Source organism: Cryptomeria japonica, chromosome 3 (genome assembly GCF_030272615.1).
Source record: "Cryptomeria japonica chromosome 3, Sugi_1.0, whole genome shotgun sequence".
Classification (NCBI taxonomy): domain Eukaryota; kingdom Viridiplantae; phylum Streptophyta; class Pinopsida; order Cupressales; family Cupressaceae; genus Cryptomeria; species Cryptomeria japonica.
Genome location: NC_081407.1, coordinates 743,753,510 through 743,768,320, shown reverse-complemented (window position 1 = coordinate 743,768,320; position 14,811 = coordinate 743,753,510). Strand labels below are relative to the sequence as shown.

The 14,811-nt window shown below is 34.8% G+C and overlaps 1 long non-coding RNA gene across 1 annotated transcript; it reads left to right on the top strand.

Moving 5' to 3' along the window:
• The first annotated feature begins 9,525 nt into the window (after positions 1-9,525).
• Positions 9,526-13,999, top strand: LOC131042280 (uncharacterized). The gene is made up of 2 exons (XR_009105162.2): positions 9,526-9,765; positions 13,582-13,999. It is a non-coding gene; the product is annotated as an uncharacterized LOC131042280 (long non-coding RNA).
• The last annotated feature ends 812 nt before the right edge of the window (positions 14,000-14,811 follow it).

Below are 14,811 nucleotides of genomic sequence, written 5' to 3'. Positions count from 1 at the left end.
TTATATACATGCAACAAAAATAAATACACATGAGCGTACCTGACATCACACAATAATGACTATAGTTGAAGACATTGAGCCATCATGCATGGAAAACGATGTGGAATTGGATGAAGTGAGTGGAAAGAAATGAGTGAATACGAAATGGAATACTTATTCCGCAGAAATGTACTTCCTGTAGATAGGGAAGTATTTATTATGAGCATGCAGCGAAGATTTAGGATGGAGAGGTAACGGCAAAGCTGTCGCCAGTTGCTACAGGAATCTCGACATTTTCAGCTGTGGAGAACTGTTGTAGAAATTCATCCTTGCTAAGAGTTTTTTGGTACAGGCATAAACGATGACCATTGACTAACAATTTAAATTGGATAGGATCAATTGTGGATAATCGGACGGCACCATTAGAGAATGTTTCAACTATCTCATAAGGTCCTAGCCATCGTGTCTATAATTTTCCAAGTTATCTTTATACCTTGAATCATAGAGAAGGGCCCAATCACCTGGCTTGAATGATTTATCTTTGATATAGCGATCATGCCACTTCATACTCTAGTTTTAAACTGATTCGGTATGCTGCAGGGTTGACTTTCTTATCTCATCCAAGGCATTAAGCTGCAAGAGCCATTCCTCTTATGTTGCAAAAAGTATCATATCCAAGGCAATGGTCGATCTCAAATTTTTATGCTCAAATTCCACAGGCATCATTACTTTTGTCCCATAGATCATTTCAAATGGTGTAAACCTCATTGTTGTTTTCCAAGTGGTTCTATAAGCCCATACTGCTTCAAATAACCTACTAGACCAATCCTTGCAGATAAGAGCTATTATTTTGATCAATATTGATTCAAGTTCCCTGTTAGTGATCTATGCTTGCTTATTAGCCTAAGAATGATAGAGGGTGGATTTTCTATGCCTTACATTGTATTCATTAACCAGAGCGGTAATCAAAGTGGAAGTGAATTGTGCCCCTTGTTCTGTTACAATTTCTCTGGGAACTCCATACCAAGTGAAGATTTCCTCATATAAAAAAATTTCTACCTTGTTATCCCTAGCATGCTTGAATGCTTTGACCTCTACCCACTTTCTAACATAGTCAGTACAAACAAGAATGTATGACCGTCCATTTGATGATGGATCAATTGGCCCCACAAATTCTAAGCCCCATTTGTCAAATGGTGTAACAACCACCTGGGGATGTAAAGGCATTTCATCATAATGAGTTGGTCTTCCCATTCTCTGACATATGTCACATTTCTTGGTATACTTGACTAAATCCTTGTGCAAGGTTTGCCAATAATACCCTGTAGTCAATATCTTGAGAGTTGTTCTTTTGGCAGCAAAGTGACCTCCACAAGGCTCATCATGACAGGCGTATTCCAGCATCATTGAAACCAATAAGGAATGAAGTATTCCAGCATCCCAAATAGACAAACCATCATATCATCTCAATGTGATCACTAGAATACCAAAAAAGCTCTCAATAGCACCAAAATATAGGAATATGTTGACATCAATGACAACAACATATCCTAGCAGCAGTAATATCCAACATCTTCTCATCTAAAGCCCCTTGCCAGAAAAACCTTCTCAATATTTTCTCTAATTTTTCTTTTTCATCTTGAGATAATGGGACACATGACATTTGATATGGTTGGATAGCTATAAGGACTGATTTTAGCATCATGGCTCACCCCGTATTAGAAAGCCATTTCCCTTTTCAAGAATTTTTTCTATGATCTATCTTTGTCAGAATCAGATCCCACAAATTTTGTACTCTGTTTCCTTTATCCAACAAAACCCCTAGGTACTTACAAGGCAAATTGCCTTTCTTATATCCTAAGATATTATGAATTTCAAGTTTCATCCTTTCATTGGTATTCAAAAACAATATTTCTCACTTAGTCACATTGACAACTTGTCTTGATGTTTTAGTATATTTTTTAACTAGTATTCTGAATTCCTTTTCTTTAGATTTATTAACAACTCCAAAAAGCATTGTGTCATATGTGAACTGTTGATGAGTAATGTTGCCAATCCCCTCAGTTACTTTAATTCCTTTAATTTTGCCTTGAAATTGTGTCATACCAAATGCCCTGCCAAAGACCTCTTCCATTATGATAAACAAAAAAGGAGATAATGGATCCCCTTATCTTAGACCCCTGGATATGTCAAAGTAACCTTTGGGGGACCCATTTGTTAATAAAGACATTTTAGGGTTGGATATACAATTGAAGATTAAATTTATATATTGGCTAGCAAATCTGAAGGCTTCCATGTATTTACAAAGAAACCTCCAATCCACCTTGTCATAAGCTTTTTTAATATCCAATTTTATCAGCATACTAGGTTCCAAATTTTTCTGAACAGAGTGTATAGCTTCTTGGGCTATTATAACCCCATCTAAGATAGATCTACCTGGCACAAACCCAATCTACTCTTCTAAAATGATTGAGGGAAAAATTGATTTTAATCATATTGGCTAAAGCTTTAGATAGAACTTTATATATTGTATTACATAATGAGATAGGTCTAAAATCATCCATCTCTTCAGTGTTTTCTTTTTTGGGAATCGGTGTGATGAAGGTGTTGTTGATCTCCCTATGAAGCCTACTTGAGTTTCTCATATTTTCTACTGCTTCCCACATTTTTATACCTATGATAGGCTAGAATTTTTGGAAGAAACCTGTAGGGAAATGATCAAGTCCTGGGGCCTTCTCAAGGTGAAGCTGAATAACCGCTTCTTTTATTTCCTCTAATGAAGCTATTGTTGTTGAGAGCTTAAATTTGAACTTCCCTAGTTATTCAAAATGTTTTTGAAAAAAGAGACTAGCTCTAGGGCTATTTCCCTTGGATCTTCAATTAGGTTTCCATTATTACCTTTAATTCTCAAAATTATATTTATGATCCTCCTTTTCTTAGTGTTGTTATGGAAAAATTTAGTGTTTTTATCTCCATCACTCAACCAGTTTTCTCTAGATTTTTGTTTCCAGAAGATCTATTCTTTGGTTAAGATATCTTCATACTTTTGAAATAATTATTTTTCTTTAAAATATTTTTCATTATCCATCCCATCTCTAATTAATTTTTCATTAATCTTATCCATCTCTACCTCAATTAATTCCTTTTCTGTAAATATGTTCTTGAATTGTTCCTTATTCCATTTTAGTATTTTTTGTTTTAATTTCTGCAGTTTGGTAATAAAGCAATACATTTTGGAGCCTAGAATTTGTTCTTCCTTCCACCATTCCTCAACCAACCCTAAAAACTTTTGGTCCTAAAACCACATCTGTTCAAATTTAAAAGCACAATTTCTAGGTTGATTCTCTTCCTCTATAAGTAAAGACATTAGAAAATGACCAGATCCTGCTATAGTTAGAATGTTTGAGATTAAAGAGTAACTAAACTCTACAAGGTCTGCTTTAATAAAGAACCTATCTAATTTTTCTGCTATAAAATTATTGCCTAACCTTCTATTGTTCCATGTAAATTTCCCATTAGTCATTATGATATCAAGGAAACTATTTTCTCAGACCCAGGTTTTGAATTCCTTTTGTGTTGTAGATCCAAATTGATCGCCTCCTACTTTTTTTGTTGGATTCAGAATTACATTAAAGTCTCCACCTAAATGTAGCGTCGTAAATTGTACGCACTTGCTAGGGTGGTACAATTTCACACCTAGTTTAGCACCCGCCTTGGCGCATTTTGCATTTTGCATTGCATTTCCCCTTTAGCACTTAATTAATTAAATTAATTAGGTCTAAGGTTCTATTTTATCATCTCCCATATCATAAAGTTGGGCCCTTTCATTAAAGTGTGCCCCTTTCATTTTATTCCTCCAATACATCATTTAATCAAAAACCCTAATTAGGTCCTATTTTGAACTTGGGGGCTTGATTTCGGGGGTCAAAACATCTCGAAATTAGCTGTAACTTTGGGATTCGCTCTAAAATCATCATATCCGACGGCCCTAAAAATTTGGTGAAAATTTGTCGGGACCATGGCGCCCGGCGTGCACATGGTCCCGGACATTTTTCCCGAAATTTTAGGAGCACGGTCCAATCATAAAATAAAGCTTAACCCCAAGAAATTGGCGGGAGATTCAATCTCTAGGTCGGCCAAAAGTTGAAATTAAGACCTAGGGTTTCATATATAAGAGCTCTCTTTCTTCATTTGAAAGGATCCAGGATTTTTGGTTTCAAGGACCTTCTATGCAACGAAAGAGCAGATCTTTGAAGACTTCAACAACATTTAACATCCATCCATCAAGCATCTATCAATTTCATTCATCCATTTAGGGCTTTGAAGGCATTGAAGAACAATAAGGGATCACCGACTGAAGATTGGCTTGTACCCCTCCCTTGGGGTTGGGTATGATTTCATGTTGTTTTCATGTCTTTGCATAAGCCTCATTATATCACTTGTATTCATGCTTTAGATCTCTTTACATCTTGATTTGGAGCATTTACATTATCATTTACAAGCAATTAGGGTTTACTTTCTAGGTTGCTCTAGTTTGCTTACTTGCATTTTAGGATCTTGCACACACATTACTTTTACAATACTACTTGGCTATTCGTGGAGGTGGAAATCACCAAAGCGGGGGTTTGACTAAGGCAAAACCCTATATAGCCGCCCACCACACCTTTTCAGATATAAGTGCAGGTTTTGGAATTCAGACGACGCCGCAAGTTGTAGATCCGGAAGAAGCAGACCGAGATAGAACTTCACACCAAATTTCAGGGAAAAAGACCAGGACAGGGGCGTGGGGCGTCCTGGTCCTGCCAGGACAGGGGCGCTAGGCACCCTAGTCCCTGGGACAGGGGCGCTGGGTGCCCTGGTCCTCCTGACAGATAGCAGTTTTCAGCATTTTTGACAGCTTTCCAGGTTGCAAAACAGCAGTTTCCGGAGCAGTTTCAGGGGCAGAATCAGGACAGTGGTGCCCGTGCCCCTGTCCCGAACATTTCCACTCAGATTTTAACACCAGGTACACATCTGCATTCTTATCTTGTCCTTGTGTTTACAGCTTTCCATTGTTTAAGTTCAATTCTGCAATCTTGTTATTAGTTCATACTTGCACTTTGGGGTTAGGAATTGAACTTGCATCATCTTATCTTTCAATTACAACAAAGGAATAGAAATCCTAATAGGTAGCCCATGGCTCTCTCTTCCACAAAAAGAAGTAGCCAATTGTGTGATACCTCTAGGCTCTTTCGTATTCCACAAGTGTGTGAATGAAAGTGAGATTAGGGCATGTTTGCTTTGTGTCACTTTTTCCCCCACACACTAAAATATAATTATTAGTTGCATTATGTGACATAAATGTTTCCACTTCTTCCCACACTGCTCTTTGCCCTAATGTTCTTATAGGGCCATAGATATTAATAAGGAAAAATCTTAAAGAATTTATGATACTTCTTACCCAACCCCCTTGTCAATTATCTTTTAGGATAATCTCTTCAAAACTTATCTTCCTAAGATCCCATAAAATATCTAAACCACCTGTCGCTCCAGAATTTTTTGTAAAAGAGGCTTGCCATACTCCTAGAGACATTTGCTTGATCCTTTAGGTCATTAATGAAACATCAGTAGCATTCAGGTTCTTCTTCAAGGTACAGATCTCATTTCTAGCTGCATCAAGATCCTCAAGTGCCACATTGAGTTGTCTCTGTAAACCGGAATCCATTGAAGAAGAACCAATTTGCCTTAGGGGAGGAAAATTCTTGCAAATCTTGTAGTACCCCTAGGAAAGATCTGTATTCAATGGATTGCAGATGGCAGGAATTTAATTTTAGTTGATACTTGGAACTTTGATGGCTGATTTTGGCATCGGGTAGCTAAACAGGGCATCCGGTTGGATATCTGATGCGCATTTACTTCAAAGTGAAATTAGGGTTTTTCAAGGATAAAAGGGCAAATACGAGAATCATTTATTAATTTTTGATCAGTGTTTTCGGGCTGCAAAATGAGGTGAACAAAATCTTCAGGTGATTAGAAAGCAAGAAGTGACTCGACAGAAGGGTTAGGGCATCCAACAAGAAGTTAAGGTATTTTTCAAAGTACATATCTGAGTTTAAATTTCTGAAAATTTGAAATGGAATCCTCTTCTTCTATTGCTACACCATTAGTTGTTGAAGTTAAGGACATGACTCATCCCAAATTTAAAAGTAATCCATATAAATCTATGGTGGACAACCCCATTGGTGTATTTTCTTCTGTTCCACACAAAGTATTGCACGTATATGATGTACGAGTGTACATTCATGTTTGGCACTCTTCTTCTTGAACTAGATTCCTGGAACCAATAGACTACAATGGCCATTTGACATACCAGTGGCCCAATAGATCAAATAAGGTCTAGATAGACTTGGAAGCAGAGAAAATTAGAATGCTGCTTTATGAGCATTTTTCAAAATATTATAGGAGAAGATGAAGTAGAGAGTAAGAATTACAAAGGAAATTGTTAGCAAATATAAAGGCACAATCTTCTTTATGGTAAATAAGGATCAATGACTTATAGAGGTAGTCGAACCCTAGTTTGTATGGATTATGCCGATGGGTTATGAAGTAGATGCATGAACCCTTAATGCATATGCACAACACCTGTTGAATACTCTGATGGACACAAAGGAAGAGATGTTCGGTACATGCAAATAAAATTCTATGGAACTTCACACCAAATTCATTGAACCAGAGAGGAAAAGGAAAGTTGCTAAGATGGTGGAAGAAATCCTTATGGAGGAAGGTCACCTGAGAGAGAGAGTTAGGGTTGCAAGAGTTGTAAGGGATGTTGAGGAGAAAGCAAAGAAGCAGAGGACAACTCTAGCACCTTCATAGGCCAAATCCAAGGTAACGAGGTCTTCTCCCACCCTAGTGAAGAGACCTACAATACAGACTAAACCATATAGCTTATCAGCCAAAGGCAAAGGTGTTCTAAGGCTCATCAGTCATTTGTTCTTAACTTAGTTTACTACAGCATAACTATTTATGATTCGAAAGTGGATAGACAATGTTTAATCAAACATTGCTTGTTAGGGGCATTCGAGCCCCTAACATTCCATGATGTGACCTTTATTTTTCCTTGGGAAGGCCCTTCCCCTTCCCAGCTTCAAACAAAGCAGTGATCTTAGTCTAGTCTTCTGCAGCCCCAGCAATTTCTCTGAGTTCATTGAGAGATTTCCTTCCCCTTCACTTGGTTGATTTCCCACAATCTAGGGTCTCTTTATTTGAGCAATCTAAATCCAAATCCTAATTATTTCTATTATTTTTCTCCTCCTCTTGATCTAAAGATTCAATATTTCCCAAGTCCATCTTTTTCGCATCCTCTAACCTCAAAATTTATGAAATCATCCTTTGTTTTTCCTGAGCAACTTCAATACTGTACTCTTCTTCTAAGTTTGATCCAACTTCTGCATCATGATTTAATCACATTAGGTTGTATACTACTTCTATCTCTATGGGAAATAGATCTTCCTCCCCATTCTTAATTTTTCTTATCTCTTGGTTGAAAACTCGGGTTGCTTCTTCTAAGCCTCTTTTGTTATTAATGTCTGAATTAGGTTGGTAATTGGCAACCATCTTAGCCTCTACCTGATTTACTTCTAGATCCTCATTCTTCTTTGACATATCCTTGTTCTCACTCTCTTTATCCTAATTATTGAGGTAAATATTTGTAACTGAATTGACATTTTCAATACTGAATCCCCCTACCTCTTGACTGATGTTTATACCTTTGCCTTGGTTAATGCTTGGATTAATAACCTTACTCCTTATAGATTTTATATGCATAATTAAATTATCTGACATGAGGCCATCATGGAATTCTTCCCTAATAAAATATACCTCCTTAGATGTTATGAGCTACAAGGGTTTTGGAAATTTTGTATTACTATCGAAGTCCACCAAGATTTTAACTCTATGGAATTAAGATAGTTTCCCTCTAATACTATAAACGAACCTAGAGCATTACCAATTTCTGCAAGAGCTTCAAAATTTAATAATTCTATCGGAACATAAGAAATTTTAATCCATCTAGGAATGTTTTTAAACTTGATAGATTTTGGGTCAAAATTCTTTTGCCAATCAAAGAACTAAAAATTATACCCTTTAAAGATGATCAAATAACCAGACATAAACTCTTCTTTCAAAGCCTCATTTATACATGTTATATATAAAAAAATCCTCTGGCAGGGTAGAGATACTTACCTGGTTGAAGAATGTGTTATTCCACCAATTCACAATGTTTTGGCTCGATTGACCAGAACCCTTCCATTTTGCGAATAATCTAAATTTTTTACAATGTTCCCATCGAGCTTCCATAATATTATTATGTATTATGAATGCATTAGAATCTCCTCTCTTCTCCTAATAGTTTTGGTCCTTCTTCTGATAATTAGGGTTTGGGTTTGGATGATCACTAAATCCATTTCGAGGGTGATTGTCACTGGATTTAGCATTGCTTCTCTATGTCGATGGAGTGTATTTTTTGTTTTCCTTAAATTTCTCTCGCTGATGATTAGTAGTATGAAATCTATTAGAGCCAACATCTATAGTATTTGTTGTTGGGTTATCCTAGGGCCACCAAACCATGGACCTAGTCGAGAGAAAACCTTCACCTTTTTGTGATTTTGTGCTGAAATTGGAATATATTTTTGTTGCCTCTCCAATTTTTTAGCTCTTTTTAACTTAACTGTCTGCCATTCATCTAGCAGAGGCTGAGTTGTGGCATTGGTTTTAGTAGGAAAGGATATCTGCCCTAATTCATTTATGCATTTATCCACCTAGGTTCCATTCTCAAAGACCCATTAGGGTCAATATTCAGACTGATTCTTTAAACCATTTTGTTGATTGGTAAAGTCTTGCAAGTGCCACTTTCCAATAAGGAATTGAGTCATGTCGAGGGGGAGCTACAGTATTACAGAACCCTTGTGACTCTTTCTTATTCAAATTCCATATAGGCACCCATCAAATATTTTTAATTTTATTTGGTGGGCCTACATTATTTGTATTTTTAAAACCTTGCATTTTTCGCCAATTACAAAGCAGAGCATTATTTCCTATATTAGTAATGAATTTCTTTACAAATACTAAAGTAAATTATTTTCTTTATAACAATTTATGTTTAAAATTAAATGTTAAATTATTTATTATAACTTATTATGTTTCAAAATCAAATGTTTTATTTAGATATATAAAATAAAAAATAAAAAGAACAATAATAATAAAGTGTATATATTATATTCATATAATCACGCATAAATGCATGAAGGGAATAATCATGCATAAAATATATGAAGGGAATAATCATAAAATGCATGAAGGGAATTATCTTGAAATGCATGAAGGGAATAATCACAAAATGCATGAAGGGTATAATCATGCATAAAATGCATGAAGGGAATAATCATAAAATACGTGAAGGGAATAATCACGCATAAAATGCATGAAGGGAATAATTATGAAATGCATGAAGGTAGGATTTATTATTTAAAATGGGGAGTTTTCCAAATCGTGGGAGGGAGATAACATTTCATTATTTTTGTGACATTATTTTACCAACAAAAGAACTTAACCAAATTTTGGAGAGAAAAGCCCTCTTCTTGATTCATTTTTGGATTTTGAAGAATGAATTAGTTTGTGGGTGGATTTGAATGGGGTTTACTGTGCATTAGAGTAGGAATTGGCAGGTCTTCAATGATATCCAAGAATTGTACAAATTTGTTTGGTATGTTGGGAGTTCTTTGCATTTTCATTTTGAAGAAAAATGAGGTAGGGCTTCTCATATCTTCTTCATTTCTTCATATTTTGAATTAAAATTTGTTGCAAATTGATTGTAGTGTTAATTTAAGCATTCTCCCTCCTTAAATATTTTCATTTGAATGAGTATATTATTTGTATGTTTCATATTTGGATAAGCATGGGTTTATATGGGGAAATGTTGCTAAACTTTCATTGGATTATGAGAAGGAAATTTTGAATGCATTTTTTTGTTGTTGGCTGCATGGAGACCAATGGATTCTCTCAAATTTTGGTTTTGAAGTATTTTGGATTTTTGAGATTTTTAAGGCCCGTCAATGGAGGATGGCCTCTTGGATTGGTTTTTATTCAAAAAGTGAATTTTGAGTGTCATGATGTCATAGTTTAACATGGATTTATATTATAAATTATTTTATTTGGTTCGATTTGAATTTGTCTTCATACGATTATGGTCATGCTAAGATAAACTTATAATCAAGTGAAAGGGGTTAATCAAGTTTAGTTAAATGATGTGTAATTCATGTACTTTAAGTATATAGTTTCAATTTGAATGCAATTAAATAAGTCATTATAGATGCTTTAATCTATCTAAAAATTTATGGAAAAAGGATTAATGTCAATCTAAGAGATTAGCTTCAATTTCATCTATACAATTATTAACATGAAATAGTTGATATAGGCAACTATATAATATCTTCATTTGGAACCCTACTTGTAGTGTGGACATTGAGAACAAAGATAGATAAGTATAAGAGTACTTATGCCAAAGTTTTTCTTCTAGCATTTGATTTAAGAGTACCTCGTGACAGTTAATGATGAACAAATCATTTAGAATTTAAGGTGGGGGACATATATTAATGTGTAATTTCAAGGGAAAATTATAACACCATGATTTATGATCTCGGTCATTATCATATATATGTTGATATCTTTATCTTATTTAGTAGTTTTCTATTATTGACCCATGAGGAGTTGAGAATTAATTAGTATTGTCCCAAGTTATTTTTTAAATATTAATGCTTACCTATGGTTTTATATGCTTATACCTGCTTCCTCAAGATTTTATACTCTCTCTCTCATGCATGTCTGGAATATGAATATTGTATTGGATGATTAAACTCAAAGAAGAATGTAAAATTGGCATGTTCTAGAGTTAGTTTGATATTTTTTTAAATACTTGACTTATATTGATTTGGATGCCTGATCCATGCCTTCTTGGGTGATCAAGGAATTGATGTTTCTATTGTGAGAAATTGAGACAAATGCAAATATGTGTAATGGAAATCAAATTTGATTGATGCCTTGTGTGTAATCATGTGATTACATTTGATCTCTTTGCATATGATTACTAATTGAATCACTATGTTTCACACTCTCTTCCATGTCATAGTGTCTATACAATCTTAGAATGTAGATTCACTATGTCACACTAAATTCCATCACCCTGCCAGTTTTGAGTTATTAGATGACCTCATGCAAGGTCGTAGATTCTTTGTGTCATGAGGAACTATGGGGAAGCATAATTGCTTCATGGTTGGGCGGAAAAGTGCTCTGGCAATGTTCTCACATGTGGTGTGCTTCTGGGAGATAGATGTTAGAATCTCCTATTAGGATTATTATCAACTATTTATGTTATGCATTATTGGAACAAACCTTATAAATGAAATAACTTCCTTATGTTCTCCTATCTCTTTACTCATGTATATAAACCTTGTGTCGAGTTGTAACTTCTTGCATCTATTCAGTGTAATTAAGCAAGTTGTATTAATTAATGTTTGACTATGTGTAATATGTGTATTTTATAATGTTAATAATATGGAGGTCCTTACATTTTATTTTGAGTAAAATGGCATATTTTTCTTACTACTCTCATTTGTGGAAGGTGTTCTATTTTTTTATTTTATCTTGTAGGCTTGTGTTGCATTTAATTCAACATGGTATCAAAACACGGATTCAGAAAACCCCTTCTTAGGCTTTGAGGATTTATTTGCTTAGAAGCATTACAAGGTCAAAAAAAAAAAAATTATGTGGTTCTATACTAGGGCATGTTCTTTGAGGTGGGTTTTAGAGGTCACCAACATTTTTGGTCATTTTGGAGCGAAAAGGACCTCGCCATTGCATCTAGAGCGACAAAAAATCTAAGAAATGCCTATTGTTTCATCGAAATTGACACAATAAAAAAAATGTATATTTTTATAGGTCGTGAATTTTTGTACCACACCATACAAATTCATTCAATTCATACCCTATACCATGCCTACGCAAGGGGCTTCACATATTTGCTAGTCAAAAAATTTCCTACCGCCTCTTTTTTTGTTTAAAAAAAATTTATTACATTTGTATGAGGGAGTTGATTTTTTTGTAAAAAGCCTTGGGTTGACTTATTTTCACAAAATTCAAATAAAATACCACCATAAGTAATGGTCTTTCCCATGTGCATGCGTCAACAATTTGTCAGCGATTTTCTTGTCCTATGCGTGTGTGTATTCGTTGCATACCCTTTTTCAATTGCAAGTACTTTCTTGTGCAAATTCAAATGTTTATTCTCCTTCATACACTTCACGATAACACATAATTTTAGTAGACCTGTCATCTCTCTCCATTGTCAGGATTATGGGGGGTTTCTACAATTAGTTTTAATGCTTCCTTGGTTTTACTTTGGATTTAGACACTCTTGCATTCTAGTTTTGTAGAGGAAACTTATCTTTTGTTGATCATGTTCTTCAAACTATTGACACCTATATTTTTTACCAGCAATTTGCTCTTGCAAGGTTGAGTAGTGTCATTGGGGTCACTCATGCAGATTCATGTGCCATCAAAATCTTTGATTGCCAGATGTTTGGCTTTTTCTACCACCTGATTGTTTGAGTAGTGTCATTGGGGGCACTCATGTAGATTCTTGTCTTCTCCATCCTGATCATCATCTTGATTTCAAAGGAGTTTCTTCAATCAACACTATAGCAATCTATTTTTTTGACAACTATCTATAAATTCTTTATGCTCTAAAGATGTTCTTCATGTTCCTATTCTTTTGGGATATTTTATTGGAGAGTTCTTAGTCTTTCATTCTCTTTTTCTCTCTTTTGGAGAGGATTTTTCTCCCACTAGATTTTTCTCCTCTTTTTCATTTGTGAGATATTGCATTGCCTCATTTTTGTACATGGATACCTAATCAGGCCTTTAGTTGTCGGGACCCATCTTGCATTCATGCATTTAGAGATTTTTTATGTCACCCTTGTAATGCCCACCAAAATACCCTAGAGAAACTGACCAACTAATAAGGAAAACAAAGATAATTGTTTTTAAAAAAAGATCTAATGCTACACATGTACAAATAACCTAATATTCATTAAATGCATACATCAACTATCAATATAACAATATAATTACGCTTGAGCAAAAAAAAAACTATCTTCACATAGATTATATTTCCCTAGGGTATTCCAATGTCGTCACTTAACATAACAACATGATATAAACCACATCAAATAATACAAATGCTTAAATCCTCCTGTAATCCTATCATTCATTTCTACTAGATCATGAGTTGAGACATTAGTATATTTTTATCCCTAGAACTCTTAATTTTTTCTCATATTTTGATTTACATGATAGTAATGATGTATCAAAAGAATATATGTATTTTAGATGTTTACCTGAACCTATTAAAACATGTTTTGCCTTTGCCAGTTTATTCCTACAACCATGTTATTCATTCATGTTGCCATGCGTATTGTCTTAGGCAATATCATGTGTGAAATTAATAGATGTTTTGATTAATTAAAATAGATGTGTATGTTCTTGTATGTTCTTTCTTTTGAATTGCAGGAATAAAATGATGTTGTGGTGGAAGCTTTCCTGTCATGCCAATTGTAGAAAGAGATATTCAAGGAGGTAACTGAAAGATTGAATCGGCAGAAATGTTGATGAGCGTAAGGAACGGCAGAGGAAAAGTAGGCGCGCAATACTTACTGATCTCTTACTCAAGTGGGCACTAGTGTTGTAGATACCGCCATGATATGTTATGACTATGGTTCGGTTTAGATCCACATTATCAGTGACTTAACTTCGGTTGTTTCCTTTCTTGAATAATTATCCGCCTCTTCTCATCGGTGTGATCTGTGTTGTAGGAAGTAGTTGTTTTCTTTTAAATAAAGGTCTTTATCTCTTTTCATAGGTTAGAAAGAAAAGAGAAGAAACAAAGAAGAGGATTTTTAGAAATAAAGTTACAAGTGTTTTGGGTTTCTTTTGATTCTAAATCATGTAATGACTTTTGATGAACCATGAATAAAGATATGTTATTCTGAGCACTTAGAATTGTTTTGGAAGCCTGGAAGCACTCATCCAAAGGGGCCTACTTGGTGAGTGTTCTTATGCCTTTGTTAAAATTAGTTTTCTTCTTTACCTGTAGTAGACGTGCTTGCATTGATTGTTCCTGCAGCCATTGGAAACATATCCATTGATTGTTCCTGCAGCTAAACCAAAATAGAGTAATTCATGTTTGGCAGCATTGAACTTAGCCAGTATTTCTTGAATGAATTTATGTTCATGCAGAATTTTTCTTGAGCCTTTCAATAGTTTCAATTCTTGCTTACCCTTTTCTGCATAGATGTTAGTTGATGCAGTAATGCAGGGTAGCTATCACAGGAACTTAGTACATATATAGTGCAGACACATTTCAAGTACTACGTCCCTGGGTTAACAATCAAATAAACACTAGCCATGGAAATAGTAACTTCACAAAGTGAATGTCCAAACTTCAGGTTGAAACTTCAACTAGAGTTATTATTCTTATTATTGGGTTGAACATTTTTGGCATCGTTGTCGGGGATGGTGTCAAACTAAGAACCTGTTATGGTTATTACCTCTTTAGTTTTCAATTAGTTGTTTTTTTTACATACCTGATTGTTCAAAAAGATTTATGAACCTACATGCATAGGCGAAGAAGAGATGTTCTAGGTAGATTTCTACCCAGTCATCCTAATCATGCAGAGATTGATTCCCCAAATATAAATCCTTTTGTTGAACTTTATCAAACCCCAGAGAACTTGAACCACC